The sequence below is a fragment of the Coptis chinensis genome, chromosome 9 (assembly GCF_015680905.1).
Source record: "Coptis chinensis isolate HL-2020 chromosome 9, ASM1568090v1, whole genome shotgun sequence".
Lineage (NCBI taxonomy): Eukaryota > Viridiplantae > Streptophyta > Magnoliopsida > Ranunculales > Ranunculaceae > Coptis > Coptis chinensis.
In genome coordinates, this window is record NC_141464.1 from 40,356,170 (window position 1) to 40,371,736 (window position 15,567).

The window sequence follows — 15,567 nt, forward strand, 5'->3', positions numbered from 1 at the left end:
CTTCCAAAAACAAAACAAAAATATAACCTAGCTGCTACTTCCCCACTTGAATTGGACCACTCTACTGTCATTACACCGTCTGCCATAACAACAATAATATGAAAACAAATGTCATTGAGCCATACAATGACTTCTAGACCAATCCAAAAGCCAAATTCCAATAGATAGAATATTATGTAAAGCTACTTAGAGTCCAAGACCATAATCTATTATTTATGCAGACACTTCACGCTTCAATTTCCACACACGAAAAAAGATTGAAACATTACAAATACCCAGACCTCAACAGAATGCAATGCTTGCTATTGGTGGCTCTGAGTTCTTTTCTCGTTTTTCTTGGATCACTTGTTTAAATGAAAATGGGTTTTCTCAGTAAACAAGTGCGTATTGTTGTTGGTACATTGGTGTTGTGGACATGGTTTTCTCTCCCTACAATGAACATTGGCGTATGATATTCTAAAAATAATTGAAAGTAAAGAGATCTTTGAAAATTTACCAAGTATTCTGAAATTTCCGAGTTATTCCGAAATTTCCGAAAGTTCCGAAATTGGAAATATATTTTGAATCCGAAAAAAAATTGGATCGGATTTGGCTAGCATCTTAGGTTCCGAATTTTTTTTGGAAAAATTCCGAAGGAGGTTAATCCGATCCGATCCGATCCGAAGTCACCCGTACATTCAATTCATCTACTACCCAAGTATCGCTCTCACAGTCGATAATAGTGTAATCGAAATAAAAAAGCAGCACAATATTTGGTGTTTGGATGTTTACAAATATCACAAATAATGTGGTACCTTTCTTACAACTAATGTGCACATAAGAAGGTATTTATAGGGACTTTGTTCGGTTGAAATGCTAAAGTTCTAGATTTGGTGCAAAAGGAAAATAATGTGAAGCTTGTATTCGTTTACGAAAATTTCAATTTTTGCTATATATAGTGCACCACAAGTCTTATATATATATATATACAGTCCCTCTCTTAAACGTAGGTACTTAAGATAATAACTAACGGAGTAAACCTCACAAGATATCCCATGAGATTTAGTCAATCCAAAAACTAAAAAACCCCACTCGTATCTCTCTTTCTCTTTTATTTTCTCTCCCCATTTTTCTCTCCCATTTTTTACTCCCGTAACTCTCTCTCTCAACTAAAGGAACAAAAAAAAAAATGAAAAAGAAAATAAACTCTCGTTGCTCTCTCTCTCTCACTTCCTCTTCACTTTCGTGTTTTTCTCTCTTTCCATCTTTTGTTAATAGCTTCCATGGAAAGCTCAATCTATTCTAATATGGCAGCCTATTTTGTTTTTTTTTTTTTGAAGATTTTTTGTTTGAAGTTATTTGAAGCAAATGAAACTTGAAAGTAGAGGTAAGGGTATGGATATGTTGACTTCGATTTCATATTTCTGAAACTTATTTCTCGTATCAAATTTTGTTGTTAGTAATTTTATTTTGTAGTTAAATTTTTTTTTGGGGCATATGGCGTCTTGAATTTCAATATCAGGAGTGATGGATATGTCAATGGGCATGATCTAGTGAAGCTGAAGTTGAATTTGGTTTTACGTTTTGTTGTTGGCTTTCTAATGGTAATTGGCGTGAGGGAGTAAACTGGTTTGTCAAGCACCAATGCATCTAGGATCGGAGTACTTAATTTCTATTGGAAAGGAACGTCATTTGATTGTCTTGATCTTGTACTATGACTAATTAGTATTAACTACACTGCCTAGTCTGGTTTGCAGACAAACATAAGCATAATATCTCTTGTGTTTCTCTGTTTTCTGCTATTGGAATACAGAACAGGACAAAAAAAAACATAAAAGTTCAAGTGACAAGATCGGCTTAAGTTTTCAAAGTAGAAAAGACAAGTGACTTACCGATTTGGTTATGAGCGAAGAAGAAGAGAAGTCATAAAAGCTTAGCAAGAATCAAATAATACATTTTGAGAAATGAGATGTGGAGTATTTTGGAGAATTGATGAGATGTTGACCAGCCTACATTGTTTACTGGTTTTTATAAAATGCCGATAAACACATTCACAAGGATTGGATCTTTAGCTCAAATGGTAGAGCACTTTGGAGTTATCCAAAGATATGGTGGTTCGAATCCACCAAGATCCTATATTGTTGTTGAGACTTCCTCATTTCGGTTCAAGATTGTACAAGCACATGCACTTGAGTGTCATTTTCCAGCAAGCACAATCAATCATTTATGGATATGAGGGTGTATAAATAGCCTAAATTTAGGTCCTTCATCACTGCTGCTGTTGCCCTTTGTATTCCTTGTCAGAATTTCCCTGCATACTTTTGTTCCTGGGTACATGCCATCATTGATCACTTCATTCCTCCCTTCACTCTCATCACTTCTGTTTCTAGCTTTGTAGCTGTTTTTCCTTTTCGGAGATTGCCACCCATTGTCATCACAAAACAGTTGCTATGTGATAATTTTGTCAGAGATGCACAGTGATTAAGGCTATAAGGACCTTTGTAAGTAATGACCGTGTGAGGTTTCCCCTTGAAGAACCATCCCTATTAGCTTTTGTGATTCCTAGTGGTGGTCTGCTCCAGTAGCATTCTAGTATCTTTGGCGCTCTTCTGAGTTTGCATTGGACACTAAAATTATTGAGAATAGCGAGGTCTTGAACTGAGTTGTCTGTGAGGCCACTAGAAAGCTTATTATGAGCTCTATTAACTGCACTTAAGAGCTGCAAGCAAATGAAGCCGAAATTGGATTTACTCCCATCATAGTTTATCATATTACTATTCTTCCAAATTTTCACTAACAATGTGATGGCAGCAGCACGTACTCCACATATCTTTAACAAGTCTGCTTCTAGTTTTACAAGTAAGCATCATGTTAGAAAAGTTTATTTAATAAAGGTTTTCTCTAAAGTTTATCTAATAAGTCATGTGGGTTTATTAATAAGTTTATTTATTAACCAACAGATGTCAGAAAAGTTTATTTAATAAGTCTGCTTCTAGTTTATCTTTAACAAGTCTGCTTCTAGTTTCTAGGACTAGACTGTTAGATGCATTATTTAGGTGGGTTTCGATAGAAAAGTTTATGAGCTCAAGTGGCTCAAAGATAATAATGTCAATTCTGGGACATATCGAGTAAAATTTGCCTCAAGACAAAGAATCGATGAAGAAAAAAGTCAAGGAAAATAACAATGTAGTTCAAGCACACAATAACCATCGCAAAAGAGTAATTGAGCTCCCTGCCATTCACTTAGTTACTACACACTTGTGCCCTTAGAGTACAAATGCTTCACTATCCAAAAAAAAAGTTACTACACACTGAGAACATTTCTGCCGGTCAAGTGATTTGAGGATTCAATGTAACTCAATCATGGTACCACCAACAACAACTAAACCACAAATGTCAATTTAATGCAGAATAAAGTAAAGGCTAAAAATGTTGACAAAATATTGATGGTTTGAAAAGAAAAAGATCATTCTCTATGCTGACATACACAAGTCTCTACAATGAGCTCAAACACTGACAATATCTGATTACCATGTCTCCCATTCATTCATAAAGTTATTCCACATTGATCCAGCAATTGAGTTACGTAGCAAATATGCAGTCTGATCTTGCATCATAGAAGTGCATTGTGCCTCAGGTTGATCATCAAGATCATGCAATTCTTCCAAAGCTTTACTCTGTCCGGCACAGAATAACCAATCATTTTTCTCTTCGTGTCTAATATGATTGTGTATGACACAAGCAGCTAAGACCAAATCCCTTTGCCATGTACTTTATGCATATCAATGCAAAGCTCCATCACCTAATATCAAGCAAAAATTCAATACAACAAAGAGTAAAAGCAATACAATACTATCTAAAAGGTAAAAATAATACAAAAAAATCGGTTATTACGGGCGGAATAAGAATCATCATCACTATTAGAATTTGTATTAGTTTCATCCTCCTCATCACATGAAAAAATTTGTGAAGCTTGTTCGCTGTAAGGAAATTAACATAACAAAGAATATGTGAAATGCACTTTTAGGATTAAAAATGAAGAAATAATAAATTGGCATTTCTTACCCATTGTTAAGCATTGGACAATTCCTTTTGTCATGAGATACTCCAATCTTATTACATCCATTGCACCGCCTGCCTTTACTTTGCTTCCCATTTCTGAGTGCCTTCTCTTTTCCCCTCTTAAGCCTTTTTCTGCAACCTTTTGACCTTGTTTGACTCGGTTCAGTATAATTATTTTCCAGATTAGAACTCTTATTTATAGGAAAAATATTTTTATCGCGTGTTGCTGCTACACTTGTGCCACAATCAACTAACTTCTTAATCTCTTCAAGTGCACTACATAAAGCATCTGTATACACTTTAATTGCTTCTTTACTTCTAAGAGATTCATCAACTACAATTGTAGACATTTGAATCAGTTCATTCCTCGTCAAAAGGTATAATTGATTATCTTTTATCTCCATTCCACCATCATCAATGACTGTCTCTGATTTTGCACTTTTACACCATCTCTTTAAAATGTATTGGTCCGGCAATTTATCAAAATCATGCATCTTGTTCAAATATGCCAAAATATGTCTACAAATGACCCCCGCACTTTCAAACATTTTGCAACGGCATGAAGCCAAATCCAAATCTTTTTTATAACAAACTTCCCGCACTCTATACGTTTCCACCACTTCCTTCCCCAAGATTTTTCTTTCAACTTTATAAACACAACAACTGTCATCGTCACTAAGAAGCTCAAATCTATAGTTCAAGCTCTCCCACAACTCATCTTGAAATTTAAAAAACAACTCAAGTGTATAAACATCAGCCATATGTACCAAAAAATTATGGGGCATTTTCAATTTAGGCTTCTCAATCATATCTTTGTTATCAGCCATTAATTCTTCATGGCATTGGTGCATAATTCCCCTACCAAATTGAATCATAAAATCTACTAAAGAATTTTCCTTTGAAACATACCTCTTGTAAAATGAATGAGCACTTTCCGCTCGCTGGCTACTTGACATACCAGCAGAGAAAATATGATTCACATATGCAGGCACCCACTGTGAACGGATATCGTACATTGACTGCAGCCATTTGTTTTCATGTAAACCACTCCTTTGAACAAGATCATTCCATTTGGAGTCAAACTCGTCCTTCATCTCACATCTCCATATGCAACTTGAAAACTCACCATAGTACTCAGTATACTTAACTATATCTAATCTCTCGAAAAATTTCGTTAATATGTGCCAACTACAGTACCTGTGACAGAGTATCCAAATCTTTAGTATGTCAAAAGAAATAAAAAGAAAAGAAAAAATTACAATACCTGTGATAAGTAGTTGAAAGAACTTGAGAAATGGCTTTTGTCATTGCTGGATCCTGATATGTTATAATCATCTTCGGCGCGTCGCTTGGCATAGCTTCTAAAAATTGGTCGAATAACCAACAAAACGACACTGCGGTCTCATCACATAAAAAAGCACAAGCAAATAAAATAGTCTGGCCATGATTATTAACCCCAAATAATGGTGCGAAAATCAATCCATATCGATTGGTCTTATAAGTAGTATAAAAAATAACCACATCTCCAAAAAACTTGTATGCTCGCCTAGAGGTTGCATCTGTCCAAAAACAACGAGTAATTCTTTGTTCAGCATCTGCCTCAATTTAAAAAGTGAAAGAAGGATTCTTTCCTTGTTCCAATTTTAAATACTCGTGAAACATATCTCCATCGTGGCCCTTCATCTCATTACGCTTGTTCCTTTTCTGGTTATATAAATCCTTCTGTATAAAACCAATGTTTTCTATCCCACCTGACTGCACTAGTCCAAGCAAGCTGAATTGTTGATGTTGTGGTATATTAACCATGCTAAGTTGTTGCGTTAAACATTTTTGGGCATTAGAAAAGCCACGGTGAGATCTCAGAAAGTGTACTCTACTCGGAGTTGACAACGAGTGAGTATGCCCCTCAACGAACATACTAATTACAAATGCACCAGATTTTGTCTTCGTCACTGCTACTTTTGCTTTACAATCTTCTTTTATATTACCCCGACGCCTTTTTTGCCCAACATCGGCTACTAGTAAACTTTTTCCTTGTTTATAACAAACATATTCCTTTCTTACTGTTACACCATCCTTCTTCTGTTGAGTCCAACTACGTATACTAAATCCAGCTATTTTTGCATATGCGTTGTAAAAGTTGTAAATGTCATCCAATGATTCAAATTCTTGACCTACTTTTGGCTTCACGTCATTTGATTCTTGAGGAGTATAGATCTCACAATTTTCAGCACCTAAGCTCCCACTCTCTGCATCGAGTTCCGAATTCTCCATCACTATAACCTAACACATAAGAAAAAATTAAACTTATTACCAAAAAACACCATATAGTAATAATTAATTATTTGTTTTAGTATAGCAACATCTCATCAATTCTCGAAATAATACTCCACATCTCATTTCTCAAAATATATTATTTGATTACTGCTAAGCTTTTGCGACTTCTCTTCTTTGGCTCATAACCAAATCGGTAAGTCACTTGTCTTTTCTACTTTGAAAACTTAAGTCGATCTTGTCACTTGAACTTTTATGTTTTTTTTTGTCCTGTTCTGTATTCCAATAGCAGAAAACAGAGAAACACAAGAGATATTATGCTTATGTTTGTCTGCAAATCAGACTAGGCAGTGTAGTTAATACTAATTAGCCATAGTACAAGATCAAGACAATCAAATGACGTTCTTTTCCAATAGAAATTAAGTACTCCGATCCTAGATGCATTGGTGCTTGACAAACCAGTTTACTCCCTCACACCAATTACCATTAGAAAGCCAACAACAAAACGTAAAACCAAATTCAACTTCAGCTTCACTAGATCATGCCCATTGACATATCCATCACTCCTGATATTGAAATTCAAGACGCCATATGCCCCAAAAAAAAATTTAACTACAAAATAAAATTACTAACAACAAAATTTGATACGAGAAATAAGTTTCAGAAATATGAAATCGAAGTCAACATATCCATACCCTTACCTCTACTTTCAAGTTTCACCGCTGCTTCAAATAACTTCAAACAAAAAAATCTTCAAAAAAACAAAATAGGCTGCCATATTAGAATAGATTGAGCTTTCCATGGAAGCTATTAACAAAAGATGGAAAGAGAGAAAAACACGAGTGAACAAAGGAAGTGAGAGAGAGAGCAACGAGAGTTTATTTTCTTTTTCATTTTTTTTTTTTTTTGTTCCTTTAGTTGAGAGAGAGAGTTACGGGAGTAAAAAATGGGAGAGAAAAATGGGGAGCGAAAATAAAAGAGAAAGAGAGATACGAGTGGGGTTTTTTAGTTTTTGGATTGACTAAATCTCATGGGATATCTTGTGAGATTTACTCCGTTAGTTATTATCTTAAGTACCTACGTTTAAGAGAGGGACTATATATATATATATATATATATATATATATATATATATATATATATATATATATATATATATATATATATATATATATATATATTTGCAATTGTGACATGTATATTTTGTATAAAACGTTAAAAGTACTTTTTTGTAAGATGATTTCTAGCCCGGGGCGACTTAAATTCCTGGCTCCGCCCCTCATTGTATATGTCTTTGTACTGCAATTTTTCATAGTTTGGCTCGTACTCTGATTTTTGTTGAGACCGCTTTTAGTTGAAGATAAAGTTGTTGTCATTTTTCTAAGCTTGTTAAACATACTAAAATCTATCTCACGTTCTCACCTTTTGTGTTTTCTTTTGTTTTTTATTGGTGAAGTTATTATGTACACGCCATATTTGTCCATGACCTATGCTTTCTTTCACTCCAACTCTAAGTTTGTTACCAAGGGTTACACTCAACTTCATTTGTGATCCTACAGAAGTAATTTTTCCTTCTTAATCAATTTTTTTTTCGTCAGATTATGTATTCCTGAAACTAGCTAGAGATGGGGACCAGAATCGAATTCTAGTATGACCAAAAGTTCATATTATCTGAACTGTAAAAGAAAAAACAATGGAATAAAATTAACATTTCCTATTTAAGACCGAATATATTTTTCTTCCATTATTGTAGAGAGAGAAATGAGGATGGGGAAATATTTTTGTTTTGTGTTTTTGAAAGTTTTGTGTTGGGAGGGAAACAAGGAAACTTGTGAGAACGGTGTTGGGTTGTGACACGTGTACACTTTTCTTATTTAAGATCGAATATATTAGCCGTTGGGGGTTTTTTTTTTTTCCTTTTTTTCTTTGGTCTTAATTTGCAATTTGGAATTTGAACGAGTAGAGATTAGAGAAGGCTTAAAACTGTTATATAATTTATCATAAAGTATAGGGACTGTTCACTAATTAATATAAATATTATGGACTGTTCTGTAATTTAGGTAAAGCATAAGGGGCTGTTTTGTAAATTAAAATAGTTAGATTGCATTCGCCACGTGTGCGGTTAGATATTCTTGATTTTTTTTTTTTTTTTTTTTTTCGGGCAGCAAAATACAATTTTCGGTCAATTTTTTGTCCGAGAAGCACAAAAGTCTAAAAACCGGGCAATGGCAATTTTACAAATATTTGCAAAACTGAGGATATGTCAGTTGTTTTGGACAGTGGCAAAACAGTGTAATTTGTTGCAAAACGGATGGCAATGTGCTAAAATTGAGGAGAAGCTTCTGAAATTGACTGGTCAACTGCCCATTTTACCCTTCGCTCAAATACGTTATTACGAACCTAACTTCTAACACACTGTAATAATGGAACTCAAGATCAATTTACCTAAACGGCTGTGGACTAAAAATGGGATTGATTTTGTCTCTAGCCTTCTTGGTGAGCCTATTTGCATGGATGATGTGACAGCTAAGAGAACAAGAATCAACTATGCAAGGGTTTGCATAGTGGTGGATATCAATTTTGGTTTTCCCTCATTCATTCCAGTTAATCTTGGTGAAGGGAATAGGGAAGACATTGGGTTGGACTATGATTGGATCCTAGATCAGTGTGGAGCTTGCAACATATTTGGGCATTCTGACGAAAACTACCCATTGAATAAGAACAAGGACAAGCCGGTGACAGAGAAAGCTACAAGTACTCAGGTAGTAAAGCCAGCTAGAGTACAAAAGGTTCAGCAACGCAAACCCCAACAGAGATGGACTCCAAAGAAGAATATTGTTCAAGGGCAAACGAGTTGTCACAGAGATGACCAGGGCTGACCTTTTCATGAGCATGAAGGACAACATGAAGACACTCCAGTTATTCTAACTGATGACACTAAACAATCTGAAAGCAACATTCAAGATGCTCAAGGTGTAGTGGTATGTACACATACAGAAACCGATATTGCACAGGTGCAAGGTGGTGTTATTGGGGACCAAAGAGATCTTGAGGAGAGCATTATGGTTACACCTATCCAGAGTCACCAAGATAGGATTACTTCCCTTCTCCAACTACCCAATAGCCGATAAAGAAATATGTATGAAAGGTTCGTTGCTAAAAATGAGGAGGTAGATAATATGGATGACCTATCAGATTATGAGGAAGATATATTTAATGACCACTTGCCTAAAAACATGTCGAGACATGAAACCTCTTCAGAGGATTGGTCAATGGTAAAGCCAAAAATAAGTAAAAGAATCCAAGAGCGTTCTTCTGGAGAAATTGAGTATACTCTTGCAATGATGAAGAAGATAAAGTCACTAGCCAAAAACAAAAAGAGGCATCTTGAGGATTATACGAAAGAGTTTTGGGACGACACTATGGGACTCACATACGTGTGTTGTGCTTGCGGGTGTTTTTTCTGTGACTATGAGAAAACGCAACTTCATCTTAGGAAAGATCATCCTAAGATAGTAAAGCAATTGAAGGCTAAAAAGTAGAAGATCAAATGAGACGATTCCTATGAATACTTGCTTGTGGTATGTGTAATGATTAATCTCATTTGTGTGAGGGCATCATGCCTGTTGTAGTCTTTGTATGCTCCCTTTGTCTTTGTTTGGGGCTTGTGGATTGAAGGCAGATGGTCCCTCAGGCTATGGTAGATGGGGTTGCTGATTGTGATTTTCTTGCCAATGTTTGTTCCTTCGGGACTATACGTGTAGGGAGAAATCCCAAGTATTTTAGGTTTGATGCCTTATGTTACTCTTAGGGAGGGTAACATATATACCACATTCTAGCCACATTGTAAATTAATCGAAGCAAAATCATAGACTTAAAAGTTGAATTAAAGGCTGAACTTTTGTAGATATAATCTCTCCACCATGATGAACATGCTCACAAAAATTCAGCTCATTCAAAGAAATCTAACCTTAGAACATGTTCACAAAAATTTTGGACCGTTAGATGAAAAGCTCAAAAATGAACACTAATTTTTACATGGTTAGACATATCCAAATATTATAATTTTTTATGAGAATGATCTTCATGGTGGGGAGATCATTTCTACAAAAAACCAAACCTTAATTCATTTGTGTGTGAAAAATGTGGTTATAATGTGCGCATAATAATGTGCCTCTATCCCTCCCCATATATATATATATATATGGGGAGGGATCCATTTACCATGGTTTATACCACGCCCCTTTACAAGATGTGTTAAAAGCTAATATTTTATGGATATGATCTCCTAACTATGGATATATTTTCCACAAAAATTCGGCTCATTTAGAAATATCTAACCTATTTAAAAATTGTTGACAACTTTAATTTTTTTTTAACGACCCAGATTTTTCGATTTTTCAACCATCTTTTGACATTGTTAAACATCATCAAATGAGCTGAAATTTTATGGAGGTGATCTTCATGGTTTGTTGGACATATCCGCAAAAAATTAGGTTCTAGTTAGCCTTGTGGGGGTGGGCCATGGTATAAACCATGGTATAAACCATATATATATATATATATATATATATATATATATATATATATATATATATATATATATATATATATTCTTTCATTTAAAGAACATTCAAAACTATGAAACTAACAATGACAACAATTGGAATAAAGAACCGTCAATATAGAATATAAGTGATGTATGTTACTATAGTTAATAACATAAGAAACCAACCATGGCAGTGTTCCAAGGCATTGTAGGAAGAAGTTCATTGAACAAATTTGCGACATTCAATTCATCTACTACCCATGTATCGCTCTCACAGTCGATAATAGTGTAATCGAAATAAAAAAGCAGCACAATATTGGCCATTTTTACTATCGAAAATTGGTGTTTGGATGTTTACAAATATCACAAATAACACTACACAAATAATGTGGTACCTTTCTTACAACTAATGTGCACATAAGAAGGTATTTATAGGGACTTTGTTCGGTTGAAAAGCTAAAGTTCTAGATTTGGTGCAAAAGGAAAATATCGTGAAGCTTGTATTCGTTTGCAAAAATTTCAATTTTTGCCATATATAGTGCACCACAAGTCTTATATATATATATATATATATATATATATATATATATATATATATATATATATATATATATATATAATATTAAAGCTCCTGCATGGGGTATTTTTCGAGCTCCCACAAAATTCCACGTCATCAACTTAATAGTTAACTTAACGGGAAACTCTTTCCCTTTTAGAATCCAACTTCAAACGGGAATCTCCTTTCCTTTTAGAACCAAAACTCAAATAGTAGCATTATAAATAATCGAGTTGTGTGGTGTGGTTTATCATCTTCACTGGTAAATAATCTTCTTCTCTTCTCTGTTGTAAGTTTGCCGTGATCGTATTCGCGTTTCTGCGTTCTCTTATTACCTTAGAGTTCCAACGGTGCCGTGATCGTATTCTTTACTACGTGATCTTTAATCGAGTTGTGTGGGGTGGTGTATCCTCTTCACAGGTAAATAATCTTCTTCTCTTCTCTATTGTAAGTTTGTCGTGATCGTATTCGCGTAGTATCTGTGTTCTCTTATTACCTTAGAGTTCCAGCGGTGCCGTGATCGTATTTGCGTATATGCATTCTCTTATTACCTTAGAGTTCCAGCTCTTATTACTTTTTCAGTTCACCTACATAACATACTTATGTTTTTAAGAAACTTCACCCACAACGAAGTGTACTGATGAAATTGCTCTTTTATTCTTAGAAGCAAATTAGTGAAGAAAGGCTTTCTTATATGCTTCTCTATAAGCTTTCTTGCATGCTCACGGACCTCCTTCTGTAACAAATAAAACACTTGGTATAACAAGACGTACTTTTTCAGTTCACCTACATAACATACTTAAGTTTTTAAGAAACTTCTTTCGCTTTTCCAATTGTTTGTATTCAATAACACCCACAATGAAGCGTACTGATCAAATTGCTCTTTTATTCTCAGAAGCAAATTAGTGAAGAAAGGCTTTCTTATATGCTTCTCCATAAGCTTTCTTGCATGCTCACGAACCTAATGACGCGTAATCAGAATTACATAGTTTGATAGCACAGTTAGTTATTCTTCAGTAAATCTTCTCAATTGAAAACCATAACTTAATCCATTCGTCAGAGTACATAAGGCATGTAGACTGAGAACTTAAGGATAGGCGGATGAAACCTTTAATGCGGGAAGCAGAAATTAGAATATTCGTGAGCATGCAAGAAAGCTTATGGAAACTTAATGGTTATTTCGTTTTATACATAGTTTCATACGTATCAATATAAATTACATAGTTTGATAGAATTGAGTGGTTTATGTCATTCTCTGCATGAAATGGCCTATTTTGATGTAAAGTGTGTGTCAGAAAAATGATAAATTTTGTTGGTACCAACATTATACATTTAAAACCTACAAAAGTCTCCACACACAAAAGCCAGAATTTTAAAGCATTCATCACTCATCATTGCACCATACCACCATGCCATCTTTCCTTATTATGCTGCTCTTATGCCCTGCAAAAAAATTCGTTATTCATTAGACAAATACCACCATTCCATTTGTCCTATTGCCAAAAGTCCATGTTCTTATTGAAATCTACTCGCCCAATCATCTCAGCTACACCACAGAATTGGCCACTTGCATTTACCTTAAGAAGAGAAAACCAAAGGAATATCTTCACTGTAGGATTTGATAACAAAGAACAATGCATGATCATACTTGGTAGGAAAATCAGTAAGATTGTAGTCATCCTGCCTTATTACAACTGTTGAGCTGTTATTCTTATCATCGCCATCAGATATCAAAGATACAGCTGGACCATTTTCAGATGCAGAAATGTTCTTAACACTATTTGTTATGGGACCACGATTTTGTTCATTTAGAATATCAAAATCACTAACTCTATTACCCTTTATAAACAATGACATTGACCGAAAAAATTTCTCATGGCATTGACAGGTATCATGGTTTCACCAAGTACAAAAAGAAAAAGAATAACATTGTCGAAAACAATACCTACTGTCAGTAAAGAACAAGTTACAGTAAATAGATTTGGAAGAAGGACAATTTTGAATGAGATTAGAGACTACAATCAACAAAAGAAGCATCTGAATCAACAAAAGAAGCTTCTGGATCAGTTCAGAACTTGCAACCTCTATAATCAGTACTACACAAACTTACTAGCTGCAAACATCATCTACAAAGAATCAGGTATCATCTATAATGCTATTATAAGTGTACTCTATTTGTTTATTACGCTATTAATTTATTAACTTTTACGTAACCTGTGAACAGTTATTAGAGATTCCAAACGCAAGAAAGAACCTATATTAGATGTATCTAAACGCATGAGAAAGGCAACTAAGGACAATGATTACCAGTTCCAGATGAGTGGGGAAGATTCTGATAGTGAATCGATTAGTGGACAGTTCAACGAATCATCAATTTCTGATCAAGTCGATGATTTCCATCCAAGTAGGATCTACTACTTATATTTTTGTGTTATATTTTATTCAACATATATTAACAATGATATTGTGTTATATGTAGGACGAGAAGAAAAGCCATGGAATTTTGGAGGTCCAACATGTGTGTGTTCTTTTTGTGGAGCCATGGTCTGGTACGAGGAAAGGGTAGACAAAACGAGAAGAACATCAAATCCAAAGTTTTCAATATGTTGTCAAAAAGGTAAAGTTCAACTACCACTTTTGAAAGAGCCGCCTAATTTCCTGCGTCGTCTTTTGGATTCTAAGGGTGGTCTGAGATCCTCGAACTTTGCAAAAAACATCAGGGCTTACAACTCCATTTTCGCATTCACATCAATGGGTGGTATAGTTGATCACTCCGTGAACGATGGCAAGGGTCCATATGTGTTCAAGATAAGTGGTCAAAATTACCACAGGATCGGAACTCTTCTACCATCTGAAGGGCAGCAACCAAAATTCACACAGTTGTACATGTATGACTCGGCAAATGAAGTTTCAAATAGAATAAAGGCACTTGATAAAAAAATTCCATATAAAGAAAATGAGGAGGATGATGAAAGATTAGATCCAGATGTGGTTGAAGGACTAATGAAAATGCTTAATGATGAAAATAACCTTACAAAGGTTTACATAATGGCAATGGATAGGTTTAAAGAGTCTGAGTTGGCCAATGTTAGTATTAAACTTATTGGAACAAGATAGACTGATGGAAGACAGTATAACTTGCCTTCTATATCAGAGATTGCTGGACTTATTCCTGGGAATGGAGAAGTATCTGCGGGACCCCGGGATGTTGTTGTAGACGTAATAGGCCACGGTCTAAAGAGAATAAACGAACTGTTTCCAAGTTTCATGGCGATGCAGTATCCTTTGCTTTTTTCGTATGCAAAAGATGGATACATGTTGGGCATCCCTTATAGAAAGGGTTCAAATGTGAAGAAAAGGAAACACGTGAGCATGAGAGAGTACTATGCTTATAGGATACAACAGAGGGCAAATGAAGGACACACTATTGTTTGTGGAAGAAGACTGATGCTACAATACTTGGTTGATGGTTATGCAGCTACTGAAGAGAACAGATTGAATTGGGTGAGACAAAATCAAGACAAAATAAGATCTGACATGTACAAAGGATTGGTTGACACTGTAGTTGCGGGTGATACAAATGCGGCTTCGGCTGGTAAATGGTTAGTCCTACCGTCATCTTTCACAGGAGGACCCCGATACATGGTCCAAAACTACCAAGATGTGATAGCTATCTGTAGATGGGTAGGCCCTCCCGACCTTTTTGTCACCTTCACTTCAATCCAAAATGGCCAGAAATTCAGTCAGCTCTAGACAAGATAGATAAAGGACTACGCCCAGAAGACAGACCTGATATTGAAGCAAGGGTGTTTAAGATTAAACTAGATGAGTTAATGACAGACTTGCAGCGGAAAAAACATTTCGGAAAAGCTTGGGCAGGTAATGAATCTCTATGTTGTTATTTTATTTACAATTATTCAATTACAGAACTGACATGTAAATATCATATTTGCAGCTATCTACACGATAGAGTTCCAAAAGAGAGGGCTACCCCATGCTCATATTTTGTTATTCCTAGACAGAACTAATAAGCCAAAAACTCCTTTTGATATCGACAAGCTCATCTCAGTAGAGTTGCCTAACCCAATGAGTGATGAAGTGGGATACAAGGCGGTTGTAGAGTTCATGATACACGGACCGTGTGGAA

The 15,567-nt window shown here is 35.2% G+C and overlaps 1 pseudogene across 1 annotated transcript in view; it reads right to left on the reverse strand.

Moving 5' to 3' along the window:
* The window catches only part of LOC147475979 (inorganic pyrophosphatase 1-like), a 30,846-nt pseudogene extending 19,658 nt beyond the window's left edge, over positions 1-11,188 (reverse strand). The window contains exon 1 of the transcript XR_015208866.1: positions 11,051-11,188. The product of XR_015208866.1 is annotated as an inorganic pyrophosphatase 1-like (transcript). The remainder of the gene's footprint in view (positions 1-11,050) is intronic.
* Positions 11,189-15,567: the final 4,379 nt, after the last annotated feature.